This window comes from Cervus canadensis, chromosome 18 (assembly GCF_019320065.1).
Source record: "Cervus canadensis isolate Bull #8, Minnesota chromosome 18, ASM1932006v1, whole genome shotgun sequence".
NCBI lineage: Eukaryota > Metazoa > Chordata > Mammalia > Artiodactyla > Cervidae > Cervus > Cervus canadensis.
Genome location: NC_057403.1, coordinates 51,909,098 through 51,922,536, shown reverse-complemented (window position 1 = coordinate 51,922,536; position 13,439 = coordinate 51,909,098). Strand labels below are relative to the sequence as shown.

General features: G+C 54.4%; 1 long non-coding RNA gene across 1 annotated transcript; it reads right to left on the bottom strand.

The window, feature by feature from the left end:
- Positions 1–3,350: 3,350 nt before the first annotated feature.
- Positions 3,351–10,761, bottom strand: LOC122420813. Its single transcript, XR_006263386.1, has 2 exons — positions 9,326–10,761; positions 3,351–6,271 (listed from the first exon to the last, which is right to left on the bottom strand). It is a non-coding gene; the product is annotated as an uncharacterized LOC122420813 (long non-coding RNA).
- Positions 10,762–13,439: the final 2,678 nt, after the last annotated feature.

Here is a 13,439-nt window from a genome sequence, read left to right as displayed (position 1 = left end):
GACCCCCAGCATCAGCTTTGGCAGCTCAGGGTCTTAACCATTGGACTGCCTGGAATTCCCAGAAGTTGTGTTTTTAAGAGGGACTTCCATGCCGGCTTTGGGGTCATTTTACTGGGTGAACCGAGGTCAGACGGGCCTGCCGGCCTTCACACATATAGGACACAGGGGAAGGCCCGGCCCGAGCCCTGGGGCCCCAGGGTAGTGAATGGAAAGACGGTGGGAAAAGATTGTTTGCGATCCCTAGCATCAGCCACCCAGTGTCCTCAGGCATCCATGGAAACCTGTAAATGACTGTTTGCTCAACTGTTCTGAAAACAGATGGGCACCGGAATAGTCCTCCTTCCTGCCTGCCAGGTAAGGAGAGCCCAACCGGGGCTGGATGGAGGCCAACTGCTCGTTCTTAAAATCTTAACCTTCATCTCTGCCATCAAAGTCTGGAGAACGAGAGCCGACACGCCTCTCTGCTTTTGGCGCTCTACCCACTCAGCTCTACCCACGGGGTCTAAAATGGGCTCCTGGCCCTGCCCCCTGCCCTCCTGCCCTCCGCCCTGCACCTGTGCTCTCCCCTCCCCACACCTATTGCTTTCACCTTTGGTCCCCTCTTTTTTTTTTTTTAAATCAGATACTTTTGGAATACTTTTAGATTTACAAAAAAGTTGCAAAGATAGTTCTGAGTTTTTGCATGTTCATCTTCCAGGACATCAGTAAATCGGTAGAAATGGAGAAACCAACACGGGGACACGGGGATGTGACCATCAACTCAACTACAGACGCTGTTTGGATTCAGCTGGCTTCCCCATGAATGCCTGGTCCTGCTCAGGATCCCACGCAGGTCACGATGTTGCATTTAGAGGCCACTCACTTCTCAGGATGTGGTCTCTAAAGCACTCTGTGCGCGCCAGGTGTGCACCACACCCCCCTCACCACCACCACCAGATCCCCCCACTGCTGCTCTGGGGAGAAAACACGCCCTTGAGTGGAAGTCCAGATTGTCTCTGAAATGCCTCAGGGCTCCAGATGGAGTCAGCCGGGCCTTGCTTTGCCTGCTCCCAGCAGTCCCCACACTGGCCTTCCTTCATCCATCTCTCTGGGGTCCCCTTGGCCTCCTCTCAGCTCCCAGAGATGCAAAGATGCAGAGTTTTCCAGAAAGGGAATAGTCTCAAGTCTTGGGTGGCATTAAGGATTAAAGCTTTTCTGAGAGTCCTGATGCTTAGAGGTCACTCCTGTGACTCTGGCCCTTTCTACCCTGCCCACCCCTTCAGAGTCTCCCCTGAACCCCACAACTGGAGCACCCACACGGCATCATTTGAGACTCACTTCCATGCAGCAAGACAGGTCTTTACTCTAGAAAACGGGAGGGAATCTGTAAGTCTTGCTGACGCTAAATCTCCGGGTACCCTCGATGCCTTGGCCAGGGGGGTTCCACTCAAAGGTCAGAACAACCCCCGGGGTAAGGGATACAGAAACCAAAACATCCCCACCGGGCACCAAAGTGACTTGTCTCTCCTGCTTGCTGGGGGGCCACCAGCCACAGGGAGCCAGGAACGTTAGTTAGCGATTGCATCCATTCAATCCCCACTTCATTGTGATTGTGAAATGAGGCCAAAGCCAGGGATGAGAGGAGCACCGCTTTTCTGAATCAGTGACCGTGGTGGAAACCTCGATGACCTCGCAGGGCTGTGTCACTAACCGAGTCCCTGGCTCGGGGCCTCTTGGGTGGCTCAGACTTGGACAGACTGGACCGTCTCCTTTCCAGTCTTTCTGCGGTGGCCTCTGAACAGTATTGGGGTGGGAAAGCTGAGTCCCCTGCACACCTGGGAGGGCGGGGCTTGGGGAGGCATCGAGGCTGAGGGGCTGTGTCCCATGCCCACCCCGGGGGCAGAGGCTCCACCTGTGAGCTCCGTGCCCACGGCTGTCCCTCTCCTCCCTGCTCCTCCCCAGGCCCCAGACAGCTCATTCCACACGGCTGCCCCCGAAGTCATCTTTCCGTTTCCCTTCCCCTGCGCTGGCCCCGCAGAATACCCCTGGCTTTACTTTGTAAATCTGGGAACATCCGGAAACAGCACAAAGAACCGCTGAGTCTGCAGCCGGGACCTGGGGTTTCAAGTCCTGGGCTGCAAGGTCCTAACCCGGGCGGTTTCCTAACCCGGCAGAGGTCGGGAGCACGGTGACACCTGCAGCAGCTGCCAGCTCCTGCTCAGCTGTCCCCTGGCTCAGGGACTGTCCCTGCTCCTGGTTTCCTGTGGCCACCCCACATCCACTCCCACCTCCATTTACTCAGGACAATGAGACCCACCCCACCCTTTCCTACCACGTGGCAGTGAAGCAGAAGCTACCCCCAATCCTGGTGGTAAGAGGACTGGGTGACAGTCAGACGTCCGTGTGGGCTCCTGATGGTGACAGGTGCAGGGCTATGGGACCCAAAGGCCCCCGTGGGGCAGGCTGGATGGGGCCTCTGGGAACCTCTAACTGCTTAAAAAATAAAGGCTACTTTTCTTTTCTTGCTGCATTTGCAGCATGTGGGATCTTAGTTCTCTGCTCAGGGATCAAATCCAGGCCCCCTGCACTGGGAATGCAGAATAAAAGTCAACACACTACCTTAGATAAAATAGATAACTAACAGGGACCTACTCTATAGCACAGGGAGTTTTGTACTCAGTATTCTGTACTATCCTCCAGGGGAAAAGAATCTGAAAAAGAATATATATACTCTAAAAAGCCAGCCTCTGTGGCTTGGGTGACATCATTTCCTCTGGGAGCTCACTAGGGGTCTCAAGGACCCCTGGGATGACAAAATTAGAATGTCCCTTAATTAATTTGTCCCACAATCTTTGTTTCCTTTTCAGTTTAAAAAAACTTCTCTTTAACTTCTACTTCTCTTAGAGCGTTATTTATTGTGTTTATTTACTCTTGCATTCCTTGTAATTTAGTCTTCACGTAGGAAATGATTTTTTATCTTCTTTTGGCCATGTAGCATTTTCATTTTCCAACCAGGGGTAGAACCTCGGCCCCTGCCCTGGAAGCAAGGAGTCCTATCCACTGTACTGCCTGTCAGGGAAGTTTCTTTCCTGTTTTAAATTCTTTTCTTGAGTCTATCATTTCTGAGTTTTAAAAATTGACTTACAATGGTGTTTTTCTCAGGCTTTGTATCATTGTCTGAAACTTTTTAGCTCACTTTGAGACAGCGAGTTTCGGGTTTACTCTTTTCACATGCCTCCTTCTGAGTCTTCTCGTTCCTCCTTTCTAAGGAGTGTCACTCTGCTGCTTGTTCTCATTTTTCTTGTAGTAACTTGTGTATGGAATTTGACCTTGATCCTTTTCTGTTGCTTCTTATGTGAATTTAATGTTCATGAGCTTTTAGCAGGAGGCCTGGTTCAGAGACTTTTCCTGTTTCACAGACGCCCTCCTGCTGTTGGCCTCATGTGCTTGTAACACACAAAACACACACACACACACACATACACGCACACACGGTAAGGGTAACAACCCCCTCTCATCCACACCCTCCCCTCTCCATCACCCCTAACTGGCTATAGTTCCTCAACTTCATTCTAAAAGCCAGATGGATCTGTGGACCAGAGTGCAGTGTCAGGAGCTGCTCATGCTCTCTTCTTCTGTCCTGCATGGCCCACAAGTCTGCATTCAGCGCTTTCCTTGATTCCAACCCGGGACTCAGGCCTGGGAGGCAAGAGGAACCAAGACCAGCAGGGGCGTGAAGCTGGAAAGAAACTGCCTCCCAGACTTGTCAGGTCGGGTTGAGTGGGCTGTTAATCCACTGGAATGAGAGCCCAGCATTCTTGGGTCCCTCCGGCTGTTTCATTCTTTGGGAATTAGCACATAGGATCCTGCAAGTTTCAACAAATGAGGCCAGAAGAGGGGAGCGGGTCATGCCCCGAGCATCTGAGGTCGTGGTCCCTGATGGAACATGAGGTCCCTGCGTCCACGAGGCAGTCACGGGTCAGATTCAAATGTGCACCCCGTGCTATAAAGGAGGCTTAACGAGGAGGCAGAAATTCACTGTGTGAAACCTGTCATGTGCTCGCTGGGAGTGAGGGGTGTGGGTGAGGGGCTTCTGATGGCAGACGCCCATAGCAGCCCCCAGCCTCTCAGATGCTACATGTGATCATTCCAGGCGCCTTGGATCCTCTCCCATGGAAGTTTGCTTTTGGCCTCTTTGCCGGGCACACTGGGGTCTCCAGGTCTTCACATTATTTTCCATTTCTCTGCAGAACACAGAGAAGACTCGCCTCACTGGCCTTCCATCTGCTTGGCTGGTGAGCACATCTCTTCAGCTATAGGCAAAAATCCTGCAACATTGCATTCTCCGGAGATAATCTTCTAACTCGCTATAATTAACAAGCATGCCAGACTGTGTGAAGGTCCCTGGGCCTCAGGGCAGGCACAGCGAATGTGCTGGGACCTGGCCGTGGCTGCTTTCTGGGCTTGGCTGCCACTGGTCTCCGAGCATCACACCCTCTGGCTCCCCAAGGCTCTCCCACCCAGGAGGAACGGGCCTCACTCTGCTGCCAAGATGTGGGTGTCATTTGTCTCGTGGTCACAGAGCTCAGCCAGGCCATGGCTCCCCACCAATAAATATTATCGTCCGCTGCTGGTAGCCAAGGCCAAGTTGGGATCTGGGAGTGGAGGTCAGAGGAGCAAGGTTCCCAGATGGCACAGGGTTGGGGATGGGGGGACAAGGGAGAAGCAGGCGTCTCCCTCCCTGGTCACTGGTGAGAGTTGGCGGGAACGGCTTCTGCTGAAGTGGCAGAATGAAGGTCCAGGGGCCAAGACTTGGGCCCCGGCGCCAACACTGCCCCTTCTGTTGTCCCCAGCCGAGGCCAAGAGCCCTTTGTGTGTCTGAATAACTGGCTGAGGACTGGACGGCACGCTGTGCCAAGACCAGCGACGGGCCGGCTTGAGCTCGGCGGCCTCTGCTGGAATCCCTCGGCACTTCACAAACATTTGGTGAGCGTGGTCAGCGGGCTTTGGGCACTCAGAGGCTGAGGCGTTCACAGAACTCACAGCTGGTCCTCAGAGGGGGATGGACAGGAGCAGGTGCATGGATTCACAGGTAACCTGGGGCAATGAGAAGTGTGTGAATGAAGTAAACAGGTCAGCCCGGTAGGCAGGATGGGGTCTCCCGTGGGGCAGAGGCCAGAAGGAACCTGCTGGGGTGACTGGCGTCAGACACTGCTGTGCCCTGAAAGGGCGCTGGGGGCTTGGCAGGACAGCTTCCCACAGGGCAGTGGGTATGAGGAAGGGTTTGGACTTTGTTCTAAACACCAGGGCAGTACGCCGGGCTATGACACAGAGGGACATGCCACCTAGAGAAAGGGCACTATGGCCACTGCAGGGTGACAGGAGTCTGGGGAGGTGGGTAGAGTGACCATGACCTGACCTGGGGGGGACCTGTGGATGTGCAGCCTCACGTGGCAAAAGAGGCTCTCCAGGGGGATTAAAGTGAGGTCCCTGAGGTGAGAAATGGTCCTGGATCATCTGAGGGTCCCGAGGTCATCACGTGGATCTTTATCAGGGAGATGGGAGGTCAGGGTCAGAGGAGGAGAGGCGACAACAGAAGCAGAGGTCAGACATGGGGCCTCTAAAATCTCGAGGGGAGGGTCCATTCTTAACCCTCCAGCTTCTGGTGGCCAGCAGGCCTTGGCATCTGGGCTTGTAACTGCACCTTTCCAACCTCTGTCCAACTTCACATGGTCTTTTCCTCTCTGTGTCTTCATATCCTCACATAAAGTCACCAGTCACTGGATTTAGGGCCCACCCTCACCCAGCATGAGGCAGAATAGTGTTCCCCCGCCAAAAAAACATGTCCAAGTCCTGACCCTGGAGACCTGAGAATGTGACCTTATTTGAAAACAGGGTCTTTGCAGATCTAATTAAGTTACACACTCCAATGATGGGTATCCTTAAAGAGGCAAAAGAGGCATATTTGAGACGCACAGATGCTGACTCTTCCAGTGACCATGTGAGCACAGAAACAGATATTGGAGAGATACACCATCACCATAAGCCAGGAAACACCAGGGGCCGCAGGAGCTTGAAGAAACTGCAAGCGTTGGTCGCTTAGTCGTGTCCGACTCTTCGCGGCCCCATGGACTGTAGCCTGCCAGGCTCCTCTGTCCCTGGAATTCTCCAGGCAAGAACACTGGAGTGGGTTGCCATGTCCTTCTCGACGGGATCTTCCCAACCGAGGGATCAAACCTGGGTGTCCTGCGTTGCAGACAAATTCTTTAGCATCTGAGCCACCAGGGTGAAGCTGGAAGAAGCAGGAAAAGTTCGAGGATTAATCTTACTTATGTCAGCTTGACTGGGCCAGAGCTCTGTGTTCCAACACAATTCTAAGTATTTCTCTGAGGATGTCTTTGGATGAAAGTAACATGTAAATTTGTGGACTGAGTATGCAGATTGCCTTCTGTAGTGTGAGTGTGCCTCATCTAATCTGTCGACGGCCTGAATAGAACAAAAAGGCCAACCTCTTCTGAGTAAGAGAGAGTTCTTCCTGCTCAGTGGCCTCGGAACTGGGACAACAGTTTTCCAGGGAACCTGGAGGAAGCGACTTGGTGCCTGTGGCGACCATAGGAGGTTGGTAGCTTCCATTTCCTGTCCTGGGATAGTCACTCCTGGACCCCAGAATTTCCCTGTAAGTCCTCTGACCACAGGGAGACCCTCAGGGTCTGGGAAGCCCCGTGGAAAGCCTGCATGGAGAGAAAGCTGTCTGTACAGCCCCCAAAACTCTAGCCACACTAGCCTAGGACCAAGAAGCAGGAGATGATTCTAGACTCTAGGTCTACCTGCCCCGTGATTGCAGCTATGTGAGACCCTAGGCAAGAGGTGCCTGCTGAGCCCAACTGCCTGGAGCCAGGAGCCCTCATAATAAATTGCTTTAAGCTGTTAACCTTGGGGCTGATTTTGTAACCAAGCAGGAGGACCCTCCGGGGGCCCTCCGGGCACAGGCCTTCCTCTTTATCCTCTGCTTTAGCTCCTCTCTGATGTACCTGTTGAATAGATAACGATATCTGATGCATATTTCCTGAGTTGTTTTGCAGACATGAAAACCCCCCACCAAATGGAAGATGTAACTACTTGATGACCATGAGCACACAGCCCTAGGCCTCCTGGAGCCTAAGGACTGATAATGTTAACTTCTGTGACACTACCCTAATTACCTCACCACCAGCCAAGCAGAGAATTGTGCACAAGCTGATCACAGACCCTGTGACCTGCCTCCTGGCTTTGAAAAATGCTTTGCCAAAAACCCTTCAGAGAATTTGGTGCTTCCCTGGTGGCTTAGAGGTTAAAGCGTCTTGCCTGCAACGTGGGAGACCTGGGTTCGATCCCTGGGTTGGGAAGATCCCCTGGAGAAGGAAATGGAAGTTCACTCCAGTATTCTTGCCTGGAGAATCCCATGAATGGAGGAGCCTGGTGGGCTACATACAGTCCACAGTATCACAGAGTTGGACTTCACTTTCACTTTCTTTCTTTAAGGCCCAAGCCACCTGTCTCCTTGCTTGGCCCTGGCATAAAACTTCCTCTGCTTTAAACTCCCACGTTTCAGTAGGTTTGGCCTTGGCATGTGTGTCCTCACTGTACATAGGGCACAGGAACTTGTGCTAACAATTTCTTCCACGGCAACAGCTAGAGCAAGTAAGTGGCTTGGTGAGAACTTGAAGTCTTCCCCACTGGGGAGATGCTCTGGGCAGGGACAACCCCACAGGGAGGCTTGGCTCGTGGACGGCCTCTCTGATGGATACCCCACCCTCTGCTGGAGGAAGTCCAGGCCAGGGGGCCTTTGTGCAGTGCACGAACTGTAGCACTGTACATGGCATCCCCGCGTGGAGGCCTCACCACACACAGAAGGAGGTGGGAAATGTCTCCACCAGTGTCCCCACCACCCCTCCACTGCGTCCATCACTCACTCATCATGGGGCCCCTCCCTCATCCTGACCTGTTTTGGCTGCCAGGGAGCGTAGCCAAACATGGAGCCAGGGGAAGGTGCCAGCAGAGGCAGGCCTGAGTGCCAGGAGAGGGCGGAGGAGGTGTAGGGAAGGTGCCAGCAAGGCCCTGGGGCCCGTGGGCCAGGACTTGACCCCTCCTCTGGGGCACAGGTCTGTAGTCTCTGCTTGTCCCAGCCTCGTCTAGCCCAAGGTGAGCCCTTTTGAAGTCTGTTGCTGGGGACGATTAACAGGAGCCCCGATCCAGGACCCAGTAGCACTCCCCCACCCTGCACCCCTCTGCTGCAGGGGGGTGTGCCTCCCGCTGCCCTCTTCCTGGCCTCCTTGGCCCCTGGTGTCACAATCCAGGCTCTTGTCTGGGCCTGTGAAGCTGGGTGCTGGCGCCTCTCTCTGCCCCTCCAGACCCCAACCCCGCTCCCCCACCCTCTGCAGACATCCCAGGGTGCCCTTGCCTTGGGCGGTCCTGGCTTCTGCCCTTGCTGGCCCTCATCTCGGAGGGTGGCCCCTCTGTGGGCACCGCCTGCCCCACCAAGCCCCTGCTGGTGGGGAACTGAAGGGAGAACAACAGCTTTGAGCACAGGTGAGAAAAGCCTCGACTTCACTCTGACTCCAGAAAACCCGCAAGAGATGTGGAGTAAGGGGCCTCCACCAGGAGAGGGTTATCCTCTGTATTCCGCATCCTCGGCCTGATGGGGGGTGCGGGGCAGAAAGAGGAAACCTGCCCTCTTGTCCTTCCTCACCGGACGCCGACGCTTCACAGTTCACATCGGGGCCCTGCATGGCCCTGCCGGCCTCATCTGCCTGCCCGGCTGTGGCGGTGGGGACCTGGGGCAGGTGACCCGGCCTCCCCAGAGTCTCACATCCTTCCGTGTAGTGACAAGAGCAGAGTGTGACTAATGCCCACCGCTCGGCGACAGAGGCTGTCCCCTGACCAGACCCCAGGCAGGCTCCTCTGAGCGCGTTTTCAACGAGGCCTCATCCTTGGGCACATGCTCAGGTGCCTGATTCCAGCAAGAAGTCTGCTTAGTCAGCTCAGCCAGCAACGCCCACCTTGGGATCTGACCCCCTCAATATACAACCCAACTAACTCCTCCTCCCTACCCTTCCTGGAGGTCTCTGACCCCCTGGGCTGCCTCCAGCAGGAGGCCTGTTGGCTAGAGTCCCCTCCCCTCCCCTTTGTCCCCTCCCATGACTTTTCCACCCAGTGACCCCACCTGCCCCTCAGCCGTGACCCTCCCTTCCCGACACTGTTTTCTGGGCTGAGCCTAGTGTCTCTCCCTCCTGCAAATCCCTCCCTACACCCGCTGTCTGGAAGGGTATCCCCCACAACTTTACCATGTGTGATGGGTCATGCTTACCTTGAAGACCGACTGACCGACTGTGGTTCACTTTGGAGGGAAGGAAGGGAGTCAGAGTCCCGGGTGCCTCGAGCTGGAGGCAGCAGCCTCTCTCCCCACCTTCCTGGGAAACTCTGACTTCTGAGAAGGAGACTTCTGTGCTCGGGACGCCAGAGCAGCTGCTGGGGGCCCCTTGGGAGACCTCCAAGAGGACCCATATGAGCCCACCTGGCCAGGGAATATGTATTCACGTCGGGCGGTGAGGAGCAGCTTCCACTCCTGGGGAGCCCCCTCCCTGCAGCCGGACCTCGAGGAGGGCAGCAGAGCCCAGGCCGAGGGCAATCAGCCTCCAAAGATGCCACAGCAGAGAAGCCCGAGGGCCGGGGTGATGTGGACGTGGCACTGGACCCCAGAGTGGCAGGACCAGGCCAGACGGGACAAGACGGGAGGTCCGCTGGGCAGAGTGGGGGAGGAGAGCTAGGGGTCTCCAGGCCAGCACCCTCAGGATGCAGGGTGAAGGCAGGTGGCAGTTTTGACTATCAACACCTGTGGAGGGCAGTGCCGTGGCATCTGGGAGGTGGAGACCAGGCATGCTATTAGACAGCCTACAGTGCACAGGATGCCCCCGTCAGACCCCCAGGTTCATGTGGGGGTCAGGAACCCCTGCCATTGCCGCGGACTCTTCACGCAGGCAACTGTGACACCAGACATTCGTGTGGTCAGCGCCCCCACCCCGGGCACAGCTAGGCAAAGTCGCCCTGGCTCTGCAGTCATTCTGCTCCCACATCTCGGAAGCCTGGCCAATCCCAGGGCCTTGGAGCCCCTCCCAGAGTCCCCGGCGACGCTGAAGCGGGGCTTCTGTCCCTCCTGGGAACCTGCCCCCTCCCTGACAGGAGGCATCTGGGGAGATGCTCCCGTGGTCACTGGGGTCTTCCCTCGCCCTCTGGGCCCGCCCGCAGCGTTGCTCGGGGGCTCCAGGAGGGTCCCCCTCCCCCTCCCGCAGAATTCCAGCCCGCCCGCCGGCTCCCCACCGAGCCGAGCGCTGGGCGGCGCCACTTCCCGCCGGCTCTTTCCGCGACCGTTGCGGCCGCCTGTTCACTGGCACTTCCCACTTGAACTGCTGTTCTGGGAGGCGGCGCAATCCGAGAGCATCTTGCATCAGCCGCCAGCCTCTGCAAGACGGGGAGGGGCGGGGAGCCTGCCCCCGGATTCACTGATGCCAGGAGACCAGCGCGTCCCTGAGGGCTTCTTTCTCTACAGAACGTGCTCCATCTTTTCTGCCCGGTCCAGCCCTTGTGTAACCGGAGACCAGGCAGCGATGGGCCAGCGCTGCAGCTTGGAGCGGCTCCAACAGGTGCCCACCTCCACCTGGCTCTGAGTCACCTCCCTGCACAGAAGGGCAGGGGAGGGCAGGGCAGGGCGAACAGGACCCGGGAGCCAAGCCTGGTGTCTGCAACTCGGTCTGATGCAATGAGGTCTTGGAGCGGGCAACTGTGTGAGGGCGCGGATGTGCAAACCAGGAGGCTGGCACGGCAGGGATGAAGAAGAGGCCTCTCCTGGGGAGCAGTTCTGATCAACCCCTGAAAGGCACGGGGCGGGGGGACGATGCTTTGGCAGTGCCTGGAGATACTTCTGGTTGTCACAGCTTGCGGGGGTGGGGGGAGTTGTTACTGGCATCTAGTGAGTGCAGCTCAGAGATGCTGCTCAGTAGCCTACAGTGCATATGGCACCCCCCCCCCCACCACGCTCCACCAGCCACAGACCGATTCGGCCCCAGATGTCCATAGCCAAGACGGAAATGCTGGCTCAGAGGAAGACAGCTATATTACAGCCATTGTTTACGTCTGTCCCTGACACAGAACAGCAAAGTGGTGGTGCCCACGCAGCTTAGTCTCCATCTCAGGCCTACCTGGATGACAGCAATCCATTCATTCCCCCTTCCCCCTGTCTCTCTCTGGGGCCTTTACACCTATAGGGCCTCTTTGTGATGCCAGCTGCAGGCAGACCCTAGGGAGCACAGGTGTTTGGACCAGGGCACATGTCACCCTATTCTAGGGGTTCTCTGATGCGGTGGCTTTATGTGGGTTACTTTGTTCTCAGGGATGGTCTGTATACCGGCCAGGAGTTGAAATCTCATGTCTCCAGGAGCTGGAGCCAGAAGAGAAAGGAGTTGACTGGGTAGGTGGAGGTGATGGTTATGGTAGGTAGTTAGAATAGGGAAAAGGAGTCCAAAATGTCAGTGGCTAAAAGACAAGGAAGGGAAAAGCCCGCGAAAATAGAACAGAGGACAGTCAAAGGAAGGTCTGAGGACCGGAGTGAGGACTCCAGGTAGAACAGCGCTCCTGACTAAGCCCAATTTGCATAGGGCAGGCCCCGGGGGAAGAAAAAAACAGAAAAAGAGGAGCCAAAGGGCTCTCTCTCTCTTTCTCTCTCTCTCTCTCTCTCCCCCACGCGTGCATGCGCTCATGCGCTCTTTCTCCCTCTCCTGCGTGATGGGGCGCTCTTCCCTTCACATCTTTGGATCGATGTGCCCTCACGCCTCGAAGATGGATTTTCCTGCTATCTTCTAAATAAAATAGATCTGTAACACTGGGCTGTAACACTGATTTGTCTAAGAGCTATAACACGGTCTGTCCAAAACCTAAGAGCTGTAACACACCAAGGGGGCTTTGATGTCCGTCACTCCAAATCTTTGTTGTGACGAGACAAAAACCGAGGAGTATACACTCACCTGACATCTACATGCCCGGGGAGCTGCTGTGCTCACCAGCCAATTCAGTCCCTGGGGACGGAGACTGACATTGCTAGATCCTTGGGTGGGTTTTGTTTTTTTTTTTTAATTTTAAGAAAAACAGTTAGAATGTTTATTATTTTTTAATGTAAAGTTTACTGATTTTTTAAAAAATCACAAATAAGGCTTTTAATTATTTAGCTTATTACAGTACTCACATAACAGAAACTGACAAATCCATATTATTGTTTAGTTGCTATGTCATATCCGATTCTTTGCGACCCCAGGGACTGTAGTCACCGGGCCCAGGAGAAAGGAGCAGTGACCCCACAAGAGACTGACCTGGACTTGCCTATGAGTGTCCAGGAGTCTCTGGCGGAGGTGTGGGTCGGTGGGGGCCTGCTGCAGGGTCAGGGGTACCTAGTGTGGGAGTGCATGCACGGGACCTTTTAAAGGAGGTCGCCATTATCTTCATTACCTCTGCCATAGTTTGGTCTCAGGTCAAACAATGGGGAGGGAACACAGCTCCACCCATCAACAGAAAATTGGATTAAAGATTTACTGAGAATGTCCCCGCCCATCAGAACAAGACCCAGTTTCTCCGCAGTCAGTCTCTCCCATCAGGAAGCTTCCATAAGCTTCTTATCCTTATCCATCAGAGGGCATACAGAATGAAAACCACAATCACAGAAAACTAATCAAACTGATCACATGGACCACAGCCTTGTCTAGCTCAATGAAACTGTGAGCCATGCCATGTAGGGCCACCCAAGACAGAGGTGTCATGGTGGAGAGTTCTGACAAAATGTGGTCCACTGAAGAAGGGGATGGCAAACCACTTCAGTATTCTTGCCTTGAGAACCCCATGAACAGTATGAAAAGACAAAAAGATATGACACTGAAAGATGAACTCCCCAGGTCAGTAGGTGCCCAATATGCTACTGGAGGAGAGTGGAGAAATAACTCCAGAAAGAATGAAGAGACGGAATCAAAGCAAAAGCAACACACATTTGTGGATGTGACTGGTGACAGAAGTAAAGTCCAATGCTGTAAAGAACAATATTGCATAGGAACCTGGTAGGTCCATGAATCAAGGTAAATTGGAAGTGGTCAAACAGGAGATGGCAAGAGTGAACACTGACATTTTAGGAATCAGTGAACTGAAATGGACTGGAATGGGTGAATTTAACTCAGATGACCATTGTATCTACTACTGTGGGCAAGAATCCCTTAGAAGAAATGGAGTAGCCCTCATAGACAACAAAAAGTCCAAATTGCAATACTTGGGTGCAATCTCAAAAATGACAGAATGATCTCTGTTCACTTCCAAACCATTCAGTATCACAGTAATCCAAGTCTATGCCCCAACCAGTAATGTTGAAGAAGCTGAAGTTGAATGGTTCT